The sequence below is a fragment of the Urocampus carinirostris genome, chromosome 1 (genome assembly GCF_059441175.1).
Source record: "Urocampus carinirostris isolate Australia breed hairy pipefish chromosome 1, RoL_Ucar_1.0, whole genome shotgun sequence".
Taxonomy (NCBI): domain Eukaryota; kingdom Metazoa; phylum Chordata; class Actinopteri; order Syngnathiformes; family Syngnathidae; genus Urocampus; species Urocampus carinirostris.
The window spans coordinates 72625172-72640515 of record NC_142349.1 but is presented as its reverse complement, the minus strand read 5'-3'; the positions used below and the strand labels follow the sequence as shown (position 1 = coordinate 72640515).

General features: G+C 47.8%; 1 non-coding gene across 1 annotated transcript; it reads left to right on the top strand.

Annotated features, from left to right (window-relative positions):
• Positions 1 to 2576: 2576 nt before the first annotated feature.
• On the top strand, positions 2577 to 2648 carry trnae-cuc (transfer RNA glutamic acid (anticodon CUC)). The gene has a single exon. It is a non-coding gene; the product is annotated as a tRNA-Glu (tRNA).
• Positions 2649 to 15344: the final 12696 nt, after the last annotated feature.

Below are 15344 nucleotides of genomic sequence, written 5' to 3'. Positions count from 1 at the left end.
TTGACGACAGTCAACTTTTTTCTAGTAAAGTCCTTGGTGGTCTAGTGGCTAGGATCCAGCACTCTCACTGCTGTGGCCCGGGTTTGATTCCCGGTCAGGGAAACTATGACAGACAGACAGACAGACAGACAGACAGACAGACAGACAGACAGACAGACAGACAGACAGACAGACAGACAGACAGACAGACAGACAGACAGACAGACAGACAGACAGACAGACAGACAGACAGACAGACAGACAGACAGACAGACAGACAGACAGACAGACAGACAGACAGACAGACAGACAGACAGACAGACAGACAGACAGACAGACAGACAGACAGACAGACAGACAGACAGACAGACAGACAGACAGACAGACAGACAGACAGACAGACAGACAGACAGACAGACAGACAGACAGACAGACAGACAGACAGACAGACAGACAGACAGACAGACAGACAGACAGACAGACAGACAGACAGACAGACAGACAGACAGACAGACAGACAGACAGACAGACAGACAGACAGACAGACAGACAGACAGACAGACAGACAGACAGACAGACAGACAGACAGACAGACAGACAGACAGACAGACAGACAGACAGACAGACAGACAGACAGACAGACAGACAGACAGACAGACAGACAGACAGACAGACAGACAGACAGACAGACAGACAGACAGACAGACAGACAGACAGACAGACAGACAGACAGACAGACAGACAGACAGACAGACAGACAGACAGACAGACAGACAGACAGACAGACAGACAGACAGACAGACAGACAGACAGACAGACAGACAGACAGACAGACAGACAGACAGACAGACAGACAGACAGACAATTCTTATTGGAGAAAGCATTGAAAGAGGTTCCTTTTATAGAATGGATTTGACGACAGTCAACTTTTTTTCTAGTAAAGTCCTTGGTGGTCCAGGTCAGGAAAACTGTTACACGCAGATAGAAAATTCCTCTTGAGGAATTGGAAAGAAAATTGAAAGATGTTCCTTTTTCTAGAATGGGTTTTCCGACAGTCAACTTTTTTCCTGTTCATTCCCTGATGGACTAGTGGCTAGGATCCAGCACTCTCACTGCTGTGGCCCGGGTTCGATTCCCGGTCAGGTCTATTATAATAGACGGAAAGACAGAAAATTCTTATTGGAGAAAGCATTGAAAGAGGTTCCTTTTTCTAGAATGGGTTTTCCGACAGTCAACTTTTTTTCTAGTAAAGTCCTTGGTGGTCTAGTGGCTAGGATCCAGCACTTTCACTGCTGTGGCCTGGGTTCGATTCCAGGTCAGGTCTATTATTATAGACGGAAAGACAGAAAATTCTTATTGGAGAAAGCATTGAAAGAGGTTCCTTTTATAGAATGGATTTGACGACAGTCAACTTTTTTTCTAGTAAAGTCCTTGGTGGTCTAGTGGCTAGGATTCAGCACTTTCACTGCTGTGGCCTGGGTTCGATTCCAGGTCAGGGAAACTGTTACACGCAGATAGAAAATTCCTCTTGAGGAATTGGAATGAACATTGAAAGAGGTTCCTTTTTCTAGAGAATTGGAATGAACATTGAAAGAGGTTCCTTTTTCTAGAATGGGTTTTCCGACAGTCAACTTTTTTTCTAGTAAAGTCCTTGGTGGTCTAGTGGCTAGGATCCAGCACTCTCACTGCTGTGGCCCGGGTTCGATTCCCGGTCAGGTCTATTATAATAGACGGAAATTTTATCGGAGAAAGCATTGAAAGAGGTTCCTTTTATAAAATGGATTTGACGACAGTCAACTTTTTTCTAGTAAAGTCCTTGGTGGTCTAGTGGCTAGGATCCAGCACTCTCACTGCTGTGGCCCGGGTTTGATTCCCGGTCAGGGAAACTATGACAGACAGACAGACGGACGGACGGACGGACGGACGGACGGACGGACGGACGGACGGACGGACGGACGGACGGACGGACGGACGGACGGACGGACGGACGGACGGACGGACGGACGGACGGACGGACGGACGGACGGACGGACGGACGGACGGACGGACGGACGGACGGACGGACGGACGGACGGACGGACGGACGGACGGACGGACGGACGGACGGACGGACGGACGGACGGACGGACGGACGGACGGACGGACGGACAGACAGACAGACAATTCTTATTGGAGAAAGCATTGAAAGAGGTTCTTTTTATAGAATGGATTTGACGACAGTCAACTTTTTTTCTAGTAAAGTCCTTGGTGGTCTAGTGGCTAAGATCCAGCACTTTCACTGCTGTGGCCCGGGTTCGATTCCAGGTCAGGGAAACTGTTACACGCAGATAGAAAATTCCTCTTGAGGAATTGGAAAGAAAATTGAAAGATGTTCCTTTTTCTAGAATGGGTTTTCCGACAGTCAACTTTTTTCCTGTTCATTCCCTGATGGACTAGTGGCTAGGATCCAGCACTCTCACTGCTGTGGCCCGGGTTCGATTGCCGGTCAGGTCTATTATAATAGTCGGAAAGACAGAAAATTCTTATTGGAGAAAGCATTGAAAGAGGTTCCTTTTATAGAATGGATTTGACGACAGTCAACTTTTTTTCTAGTAAAGTCCTTGGTGGTCTAGTGGCTAGGATCCAGCACTCTCACTGCTGTGGCCCGGGTTCGATTCCCGGTCAGGGAAACTATGACAGACAGACAGACAGACAGACAGACAGACAGACAATTCCTCTTGAGGAATTGGAAAGATGTTCCTTTTTCTAGAATGGGTTTTCCGACAGTCAACTTTTTTTCTAGTAAAGTCCTTGGTGGTCTAGTGGCTAGGATCCAGCACTCTCACTGCTGTGGCCCGGGTTCGATTCCCGGTCAGGTCTATTATAATAGACGGAAAGACAGAAAATTCTTATTGGAGAAAGCATTGAAAGAGGTTCCTTTTATAGAATGGATTTGACGACAGTCAACTTTTTTTCTAGTAAAGTCCTTGGTGGTCTAGTGGCTAGGATCCAGCACTTTCACTGCTGTGGCCTGGGTTCGATTCCAGGTCAGGAAAACTGTTACACGCAGATAGAAAATTCCTCTTGAGGAATTGGAAAGAAAATTGAAAGATGTTCCTTTTTCTAGAATGGGTTTTCCGACGGACGGACGGACGGACGGACGGACGGACGGACGGACGGACGGACGGACGGACGGACGGACGGACGGACGGACGGACGGACGGACGGACGGACGGACGGACGGACGGACGGACGGACGGACGGACGGACGGACGGACGGACGGACGGACGGACGGACGGACGGACGGACGGACGGACGGACGGACGGACGGACGGACGGACGGACGGACGGACGGACGGACGGACGGACGGACGGACGGACGGACGGACGGACGGACGGACGGACGGACGGACGGACGGACGGACGATTCTTATTGGAGAAAGCATTGAAAGAGGTTCTTTTTATAGAATGGATTTGACGACAGTCAACTTTTTTTCTAGTAAAGTCCTTGGTGGTCTAGTGGCTAAGATCCAGCACTTTCACTGCTGTGGCCCGGGTTCGATTCCAGGTCAGGGAAACTGTTACACGCAGATAGAAAATTCCTCTTGAGGAATTGGAAAGAAAATTGAAAGATGTTCCTTTTTCTAGAATGGGTTTTCCGACAGTCAACTTTTTTCCTGTTCATTCCCTGATGGACTAGTGGCTAGGATCCAGCACTCTCACTGCTGTGGCCCGGGTTCGATTCCCGGTCAGGTCTATTATAATAGACGGAAAGACAGAAAATTCTTATTGGAGAAAGCATTGAAAGAGGTTCCTTTTTCTAGAATGGGTTTTCCGACAGTCAACTTTTTTTCTAGTAAAGTCCTTGGTGGTCTAGTGGCTAGGATCCAGCACTTTCACTGCTGTGGCCTGGGTTCGATTCCAGGTCAGGTCTATTATTATAGACGGAAAGACAGAAAATTCTTATTGGAGAAAGCATTGAAAGAGGTTCCTTTTATAGAATGGATTTGACGACAGTCAACTTTTTTTCTAGTAAAGTCCTTGGTGGTCTAGTGGCTAGGATTCAGCACTTTCACTGCTGTGGCCTGGGTTCGATTCCAGGTCAGGGAAACTGTTACACGCAGATAGAAAATTCCTCTTGAGGAATTGGAATGAACATTGAAAGAGGTTCCTTTTTCTAGAATGGGTTTTCCGACAGTCAACTTTTTTTCTAGTAAAGTCCTTGGTGGTCTAGTGGCTAGGATCCAGCACTCTCACTGCTGTGGCCCGGGTTCGATTCCCGGTCAGGTCTATTATAATAGACGGAAAGACAGAAATTTTTTTATCGGAGAAAGCATTGAAAGAGGTTCCTTTTATAAAATGGATTTGACGACAGTCAACTTTTTTCTAGTAAAGTCCTTGGTGGTCTAGTGGCTAGGATCCAGCACTCTCACTGCTGTGGCCCGGGTTTGATTCCCGGTCAGGGAAACTATGACAGACAGACAGACAGACAGACAGACGGACGGACGGACGGACGGACGGACGGACGGACGGACGGACGGACGGACGGACGGACGGACGGACGGACGGACGGACGGACGGACGGACGGACGGACGGACGGACGGACGGACGGACGGACGGACGGACGGACGGACGGACGGACGGACGGACGGACGGACGGACGGACGGACGGACGGACGGACGGACGGACGGACGGACGGACAGACAGACAGACAGACAATTCTTATTGGAGAAAGCATTGAAAGAGGTTCCTTTTATAGAATGGATTTGACGACAGTCAACTTTTTTTCTAGTAAAGTCCTTGGTGGTCTAGTGGCTAGGATCCAGCACTTTCACTGCTGTGGCCTGGGTTCGATTCCAGGTCAGGAAAACTGTTACACGCAGATAGAAAATTCCTCTTGAGGAATTGGAAAGAAAATTGAAAGATGTTCCTTTTTCTAGAATGGGTTTTCCGACAGTCAACTTTTTTCCTGTTCATTCCCTGATGGACTAGTGGCTAGGATCCAGCACTCTCACTGCTGTGGCCCGGGTTCGATTCCCGGTCAGGTCTATTATAATAGACGGAAAGACAGAAATTTTTTTATCGGAGAAAGCATTGAAAGAGGTTCCTTTTATAAAATGGATTTGACGACAGTCAACTTTTTTCTAGTAAAGTCCTTGGTGGTCTAGTGGCTAGGATCCAGCACTCTCACTGCTGTGGCCCGGGTTTGATTCCCGGTCAGGGAAACTATGACAGACAGACAGACAGACAGACAGACAGACAGACAGACAGACAGACAGACAGACAGACAGCCAGCCAGACAGCCAGCCAGACAGCCAGCCAGACAGCCAGCCAGCCAGACAGCCAGCCAGACAGCCAGCCAGACAGCCAGCCAGACAGCCAGCCAGCCAGACAGCCAGCCAGACAGACAGACAGACAGACAGACAGACAGCCAGACAGACAGCCAGACAGACAGACAGACAGACAGACAGACAGACAGCCAGACAGACAGACAGACAGACAGACAGACAGACAGACAGCCAGACAGACAGACAGACAGACAGACAGACAGACAGCCAGACAGACAGACAGACAGACAGACAGACAGACAGACAGACAGACAGACAGACAGACAGACAGACAGACAGACAGACAGACAGACAGACAGACAGACAGACAGACAGACAGACAGACAGACAGACAGACAGACAGACAGACAGACAATTCTTATTGGAGAAAGCATTGAAAGAGGTTCCTTTTATAGAATGGATTTGACGACAGTCAACTTTTTTTCTAGTAAAGTCCTTGGTGGTCTAGTGGCTAGGATCCAGCACTTTCACTGCTGTGGCCTGGGTTCGATTCCAGGTCAGGAAAACTGTTACACGCAGATAGAAAATTCCTCTTGAGGAATTGGAAAGAAAATTGAAAGATGTTCCTTTTTCTAGAATGGGTTTTCCGACAGTCAACTTTTTTCCTGTTCATTCCCTGATGGACTAGTGGCTAGGATCCAGCACTCTCACTGCTGTGGCCCGGGTTCGATTCCCGGTCAGGTCTATTATAATAGACGGAAAGACAGAAAATTCTTATTGGAGAAAGCATTGAAAGAGGTTCCTTTTTCTAGAATGGGTTTTCCGACAGTCAACTTTTTTTCTAGTAAAGTCCTTGGTGGTCTAGTGGCTAGGATCCAGCACTTTCACTGCTGTGGCCTGGGTTCGATTCCAGGTCAGGTCTATTATTATAGACGGAAAGACAGAAAATTCTTATTGGAGAAAGCATTGAAAGAGGTTCCTTTTATAGAATGGATTTGACGACAGTCAACTTTTTTTCTAGTAAAGTCCTTGGTGGTCTAGTGGCTAGGATTCAGCACTTTCACTGCTGTGGCCTGGGTTCGATTCCAGGTCAGGGAAACTGTTACACGCAGATAGAAAATTCCTCTTGAGGAATTGGAATGAACATTGAAAGAGGTTCCTTTTTCTAGAATGGGTTTTCCGACAGTCAACTTTTTTTCTAGTAAAGTCCTTGGTGGTCTAGTGGCTAGGATCCAGCACTCTCACTGCTGTGGCCCGGGTTCGATTCCCGGTCAGGTCTATTATAATAGACGGAAAGACAGAAATTTTTTTATCGGAGAAAGCATTGAAAGAGGTTCCTTTTATAAAATGGATTTGACGACAGTCAACTTTTTTCTAGTAAAGTCCTTGGTGGTCTAGTGGCTAGGATCCAGCACTCTCACTGCTGTGGCCCGGGTTTGATTCCCGGTCAGGGAAACTATGACAGACAGACAGACGGACGGACGGACGGACGGACGGACGGACGGACGGACGGACGGACGGACGGACGGACGGACGGACGGACGGACGGACGGACGGACGGACGGACGGACGGACGGACGGACGGACGGACGGACGGACGGACGGACGGACGGACGGACGGACGGACGGACGGACGGACGGACGGACGGACGGACGGACGGACGGACGGACGGACGGACGGACGGACGGACGGACGGACGGACGGACGGACGGACGGACGGACGGACGGACGGACGGACGGACGGACGGACGGACGGACGGACGACAGACAGACAGACAATTCTTATTGGAGAAAGCATTGAAAGAGGTTCCTTTTATAGAATGGATTTGACGACAGTCAACTTTTTTTCTAGTAAAGTCCTTGGTGGTCTAGTGGCTAGGATCCAGCACTTTCACTGCTGTGGCCTGGGTTCGATTCCAGGTCAGGAAAACTGTTACACGCAGATAGAAAATTCCTCTTGAGGAATTGGAAAGAAAATTGAAAGATGTTCCTTTTTCTAGAATGGGTTTTCCGACAGTCAACTTTTTTCCTGTTCATTCCCTGATGGACTAGTGGCTAGGATCCAGCACTCTCACTGCTGTGGCCCGGGTTCGATTCCCGGTCAGGTCTATTATAATAGACGGAAAGACAGAAATTTTTTTATCGGAGAAAGCATTGAAAGAGGTTCCTTTTATAAAATGGATTTGACGACAGTCAACTTTTTTCTAGTAAAGTCCTTGGTGGTCTAGTGGCTAGGATCCAGCACTCTCACTGCTGTGGCCCGGGTTTGATTCCCGGTCAGGGAAACTATGACAGACAGACAGACAGACAGACAGACAGACAGACAGACAGACAGACAGACAGACAGACAGACAGACAGACAGACAGACAGACAGACAGACAGACAGACAGGACAGACAGACAGACAGACAGACAGACAGACAGACAGACAGACAGACAGACAGACAGACAGACAGACAGACAGACAGACAGACAGACAGACAGACAGACAGACAGACAGACAGACAGACAGACAGACAGACAGACAGACAGACAGACAGACAGACAGACAGACAGACAGACAGACAGACAGACAGACAGACAGACAGACAGACAGACAGACAGACAGACAGACAGACAGACAGACAGACAGACAGACAGACAGACAGACAGACAGACAGACAGACAGACAGACAGACAGACAGACAGACAGACAGACAGACAGACAGACAGACAGACAGACAGACAGACAGACAGACAGACAGACAGACAGACAGACAGACAGACAGACAGACAGACAGACAGACAGACAGACAGACAGACAGACAGACAGACAGACAGACAGACAGACAGACAGACAGACAGACAGACAGACAGACAGACAGACAGACAGACAGACAGACAGACAGACAGACAGACAGACAGACAGACAGACAGACAGACAGACAGACAGACAGACAGACAGACAGACAGACAGACAGACAGACAGACAGACAGACAGACAGACAGACAATTCTTATTGGAGAAAGCATTGAAAGAGGTTCCTTTTATAGAATGGATTTGACGACAGTCAACTTTTTTTCTAGTAAAGTCCTTGGTGGTCTAGTGGCTAGGATCCAGCACTTTCACTGCTGTGGCCTGGGTTCGATTCCAGGTCAGGAAAACTGTTACACGCAGATAGAAAATTCCTCTTGAGGAATTGGAAAGAAAATTGAAAGATGTTCCTTTTTCTAGAATGGGTTTTCCGACAGTCAACTTTTTTCCTGTTCATTCCCTGATGGACTAGTGGCTAGGATCCAGCACTCTCACTGCTGTGGCCCGGGTTCGATTCCCGGTCAGGTCTATTATAATAGACGGAAAGACAGAAAATTCTTATTGGAGAAAGCATTGAAAGAGGTTCCTTTTTCTAGAATGGGTTTTCCGACAGTCAACTTTTTTTCTAGTAAAGTCCTTGGTGGTCTAGTGGCTAGGATCCAGCACTTTCACTGCTGTGGCCTGGGTTCGATTCCAGGTCAGGTCTATTATTATAGACGGAAAGACAGAAAATTCTTATTGGAGAAAGCATTGAAAGAGGTTCCTTTTATAGAATGGATTTGACGACAGTCAACTTTTTTTCTAGTAAAGTCCTTGGTGGTCTAGTGGCTAGGATTCAGCACTTTCACTGCTGTGGCCTGGGTTCGATTCCAGGTCAGGGAAACTGTTACACGCAGATAGAAAATTCCTCTTGAGGAATTGGAATGAACATTGAAAGAGGTTCCTTTTTCTAGAATGGGTTTTCCGACAGTCAACTTTTTTTCTAGTAAAGTCCTTGGTGGTCTAGTGGCTAGGATCCAGCACTCTCACTGCTGTGGCCCGGGTTCGATTCCCGGTCAGGTCTATTATAATAGACGGAAAGACAGAAATTTTTTTATCGGAGAAAGCATTGAAAGAGGTTCCTTTTATAAAATGGATTTGACGACAGTCAACTTTTTTCTAGTAAAGTCCTTGGTGGTCTAGTGGCTAGGATCCAGCACTCTCACTGCTGTGGCCCGGGTTTGATTCCCGGTCAGGGAAACTATGACAGACAGACAGACAGACAGACAGACAGACAGACAGACAGACAGACAGACAGACAGACAGACAGACAGACAGACAGACAGACAGACAGACAGACAGACAGACAGACAGACAGACAGACAGACAGACAGACAGACAGACAGACAGACAGACAGACAGACAGACAGACAGACAGACAGACAGACAGACAGACAGACAGACAGACAGACAGACAGACAGACAGACAGACAGACAGACAGACAGACAGACAGACAGACAGACAGACAGACAGACAGACAGACAGACAGACAGACAGACAGACAGACAGACAGACAGACAGACAGACAGACAGACAGACAGACAGACAGACAGACAGACAGACAGACAGACAGACAGACAGACAGACAGACAGACAGACAGACAGACAGACAGACAGACAGACAGACAGACAGACAGACAGACAGACAGACAGACAGACAGACAGACAGACAGACAGACAGACAGACAGACAGACAGACAGACAGACAGACAGACAGACAGACAGACAGACAGACAGACAGACAGACAGACAGACAGACAGACAGACAGACAGACAGACAGACAGACAGACAGACAGACAGACAGACAGACAGACAGACAGACAGACAGACAATTCTTATTGGAGAAAGCATTGAAAGAGGTTCCTTTTATAGAATGGATTTGACGACAGTCAACTTTTTTTCTAGTAAAGTCCTTGGTGGTCTAGTGGCTAGGATCCAGCACTTTCACTGCTGTGGCCTGGGTTCGATTCCAGGTCAGGAAAACTGTTACACGCAGATAGAAAATTCCTCTTGAGGAATTGGAAAGAAAATTGAAAGATGTTCCTTTTTCTAGAATGGGTTTTCCGACAGTCAACTTTTTTCCTGTTCATTCCCTGATGGACTAGTGGCTAGGATCCAGCACTCTCACTGCTGTGGCCCGGGTTCGATTCCCGGTCAGGTCTATTATAATAGACGGAAAGACAGAAAATTCTTATTGGAGAAAGCATTGAAAGAGGTTCCTTTTTCTAGAATGGGTTTTCCGACAGTCAACTTTTTTTCTAGTAAAGTCCTTGGTGGTCTAGTGGCTAGGATCCAGCACTTTCACTGCTGTGGCCTGGGTTCGATTCCAGGTCAGGTCTATTATTATAGACGGAAAGACAGAAAATTCTTATTGGAGAAAGCATTGAAAGAGGTTCCTTTTATAGAATGGATTTGACGACAGTCAACTTTTTTTCTAGTAAAGTCCTTGGTGGTCTAGTGGCTAGGATTCAGCACTTTCACTGCTGTGGCCTGGGTTCGATTCCAGGTCAGGGAAACTGTTACACGCAGATAGAAAATTCCTCTTGAGGAATTGGAATGAACATTGAAAGAGGTTCCTTTTTCTAGAATGGGTTTTCCGACAGTCAACTTTTTTTCTAGTAAAGTCCTTGGTGGTCTAGTGGCTAGGATCCAGCACTCTCACTGCTGTGGCCCGGGTTCGATTCCCGGTCAGGTCTATTATAATAGACGGAAAGACAGAAATTTTTTTATCGGAGAAAGCATTGAAAGAGGTTCCTTTTATAAAATGGATTTGACGACAGTCAACTTTTTTCTAGTAAAGTCCTTGGTGGTCTAGTGGCTAGGATCCAGCACTCTCACTGCTGTGGCCCGGGTTTGATTCCCGGTCAGGGAAACTATGACAGACAGACAGACGGACGGACGGACGGACGGACGGACGGACGGACGGACGGACGGACGGACGGACGGACGGACGGACGGACGGACGGACGGACGGACGGACGGACGGACGGACGGACGGACGGACGGACGGACGGACGGACGGACGGACGGACGGACGGACGGACGGACGGACGGACGGACGGACGGACGGACGGACGGACGGACGGACGGACGGACGGACGGACGGACGGACGGACGGACGGACGGACGGACGGACGGACGGACGGACGGACGGACGGACGGACGGACGGACGGACGGACAGACAGACAATTCTTATTGGAGAAAGCATTGAAAGAGGTTCCTTTTATAGAATGGATTTGACGACAGTCAACTTTTTTTCTAGTAAAGTCCTTGGTGGTCTAGTGGCTAGGATCCAGCACTTTCACTGCTGTGGCCTGGGTTCGATTCCAGGTCAGGAAAACTGTTACACGCAGATAGAAAATTCCTCTTGAGGAATTGGAAAGAAAATTGAAAGATGTTCCTTTTTCTAGAATGGGTTTTCCGACAGTCAACTTTTTTCCTGTTCATTCCCTGATGGACTAGTGGCTAGGATCCAGCACTCTCACTGCTGTGGCCCGGGTTCGATTCCCGGTCAGGTCTATTATAATAGACGGAAAGACAGAAATTTTTTTATCGGAGAAAGCATTGAAAGAGGTTCCTTTTATAAAATGGATTTGACGACAGTCAACTTTTTTCTAGTAAAGTCCTTGGTGGTCTAGTGGCTAGGATCCAGCACTCTCACTGCTGTGGCCCGGGTTTGATTCCCGGTCAGGGAAACTATGACAGACAGACAGACAGACAGACAGACAGACAGACAGACAGACAGACAGACAGACAGACAGACAGACAGACAGACAGACAGACAGACAGACAGACAGACAGACAGACAGACAGACAGACAGACAGACAGACAGACAGACAGACAGACAGACAGACAGACAGACAGACAGACAGACAGACAGACAGACAGACAGACAGACAGACAGACAGACAGACAGACAGACAGACAGACAGACAGACAGACAGACAGACAGACAGACAGACAGACAGACAGACAGACAGACAGACAGACAGACAGACAGACAGACAGACAGACAGACAGACAGACAGACAGACAGACAGACAGACAGACAGACAGACAGACAGACAGACAGACAGACAGACAGACAGACAGACAGACAGACAGACAGACAGACAGACAGACAGACAGACAGACAGACAGACAGACAGACAGACAGACAGACAGACAGACAATTCTTATTGGAGAAAGCATTGAAAGAGGTTCCTTTTATAGAATGGATTTGACGACAGTCAACTTTTTTTCTAGTAAAGTCCTTGGTGGTCTAGTGGCTAGGATCCAGCACTTTCACTGCTGTGGCCTGGGTTCGATTCCAGGTCAGGAAAACTGTTACACGCAGATAGAAAATTCCTCTTGAGGAATTGGAAAGAAAATTGAAAGATGTTCCTTTTTCTAGAATGGGTTTTCCGACAGTCAACTTTTTTCCTGTTCATTCCCTGATGGACTAGTGGCTAGGATCCAGCACTCTCACTGCTGTGGCCCGGGTTCGATTCCCGGTCAGGTCTATTATAATAGACGGAAAGACAGAAAATTCTTATTGGAGAAAGCATTGAAAGAGGTTCCTTTTTCTAGAATGGGTTTTCCGACAGTCAACTTTTTTTCTAGTAAAGTCCTTGGTGGTCTAGTGGCTAGGATCCAGCACTTTCACTGCTGTGGCCTGGGTTCGATTCCAGGTCAGGTCTATTATTATAGACGGAAAGACAGAAAATTCTTATTGGAGAAAGCATTGAAAGAGGTTCCTTTTATAGAATGGATTTGACGACAGTCAACTTTTTTTCTAGTAAAGTCCTTGGTGGTCTAGTGGCTAGGATTCAGCACTTTCACTGCTGTGGCCTGGGTTCGATTCCAGGTCAGGGAAACTGTTACACGCAGATAGAAAATTCCTCTTGAGGAATTGGAATGAACATTGAAAGAGGTTCCTTTTTCTAGAATGGGTTTTCCGACAGTCAACTTTTTTTCTAGTAAAGTCCTTGGTGGTCTAGTGGCTAGGATCCAGCACTCTCACTGCTGTGGCCCGGGTTCGATTCCCGGTCAGGTCTATTATAATAGACGGAAAGACAGAAATTTTTTTATCGGAGAAAGCATTGAAAGAGGTTCCTTTTATAAAATGGATTTGACGACAGTCAACTTTTTTCTAGTAAAGTCCTTGGTGGTCTAGTGGCTAGGATCCAGCACTCTCACTGCTGTGGCCCGGGTTTGATTCCCGGTCAGGGAAACTATGACAGACAGACAGACAGACAGACAGACAGACAGACAGACAGACAGACAGACAGACAGACAGACAGACAGACAGACAGACAGACAGACAGACAGACAGACAGACAGACAGACAGACAGACAGACAGACAGACAGACAGACAGACAGACAGACAGACAGACAGACAGACAGACAGACAGACAGACAGACAGACAGACAGACAGACAGACAGACAGACAGACAGACAGACAGACAGACAGACAGACAGACAGACAGACAGACAGACAGACAGACAGACAGACAGACAGACAGACAGACAGACAGACAGACAGACAGACAGACAGACAGACAGACAGACAGACAGACAGACAGACAGACAGACAGACAGACAGACAGACAGACAGACAGACAGACAGACAGACAGACAGACAGACAGACAGACAGACAGACAGACAGACAGACAGACAATTCTTATTGGAGAAAGCATTGAAAGAGGTTCCTTTTATAGAATGGATTTGACGACAGTCAACTTTTTTTCTAGTAAAGTCCTTGGTGGTCTAGTGGCTAGGATCCAGCACTTTCACTGCTGTGGCCTGGGTTCGATTCCAGGTCAGGAAAACTGTTACACGCAGATAGAAAATTCCTCTTGAGGAATTGGAAAGAAAATTGAAAGATGTTCCTTTTTCTAGAATGGGTTTTCCGACAGTCAACTTTTTTCCTGTTCATTCCCTGATGGACTAGTGGCTAGGATCCAGCACTCTCACTGCTGTGGCCCGGGTTCGATTCCCGGTCAGGTCTATTATAATAGACGGAAAGACAGAAAATTCTTATTGGAGAAAGCATTGAAAGAGGTTCCTTTTTCTAGAATGGGTTTTCCGACAGTCAACTTTTTTTCTAGTAAAGTCCTTGGTGGTCTAGTGGCTAGGATCCAGCACTTTCACTGCTGTGGCCTGGGTTCGATTCCAGGTCAGGTCTATTATTATAGACGGAAAGACAGAAAATTCTTATTGGAGAAAGCATTGAAAGAGGTTCCTTTTATAGAATGGATTTGACGACAGTCAACTTTTTTTCTAGTAAAGTCCTTGGTGGTCTAGTGGCTAGGATTCAGCACTTTCACTGCTGTGGCCTGGGTTCGATTCCAGGTCAGGGAAACTGTTACACGCAGATAGAAAATTCCTCTTGAGGAATTGGAATGAACATTGAAAGAGGTTCCTTTTTCTAGAATGGGTTTTCCGACAGTCAACTTTTTTTCTAGTAAAGTCCTTGGTGGTCTAGTGGCTAGGATCCAGCACTCTCACTGCTGTGGCCCGGGTTCGATTCCCGGTCAGGTCTATTATAATAGACGGAAAGACAGAAATTTTTTTATCGGAGAAAGCATTGAAAGAGGTTCCTTTTATAAAATGGATTTGACGACAGTCAACTTTTTTCTAGTAAAGTCCTTGGTGGTCTAGTGGCTAGGATCCAGCACTCTCACTGCTGTGGCCCGGGTTTGATTCCCGGTCAGGGAAACTATGACAGACAGACAGACGGACGGACGGACGGACGGACGGACGGACGGACGGACGGACGGACGGACGGACGGACGGACGGACGGACGGACGGACGGACGGACGGACGGACGGACGGACGGACGGACGGACGGACGGACGGACGGACGGACGGACGGACGGACGGACGGACGGACGGACGGACGGACGGACGGACGGACGGACGGACGGACGGACGGACGGACGGACGGACGGACGGACGGACGGACGGACGGACAGACAGACAGACAGACAATTCTTATTGGAGAAAGCATTGAAAGAGGTTCTTTTTATAGAATGGATTTGACGACAGTCAACTTTTTTTCTAGTAAAGTCCTTGGTGGTCTAGTGGCTAAGATCCAGCACTTTCACTGCTGTGGCCCGGGTTCGATTCCAGGTCAGGGAAACTGTTACACGCAGATAGAAAATTCCTCTTGAGGAATTGGAAAGAAAATTGAAAGATGTTCCTTTTTCTAGAATGGGTTTTCCGACAGTCAACTTTTTTCCTGTTCATTCCCTGATGGACTAGTGGCTAGGA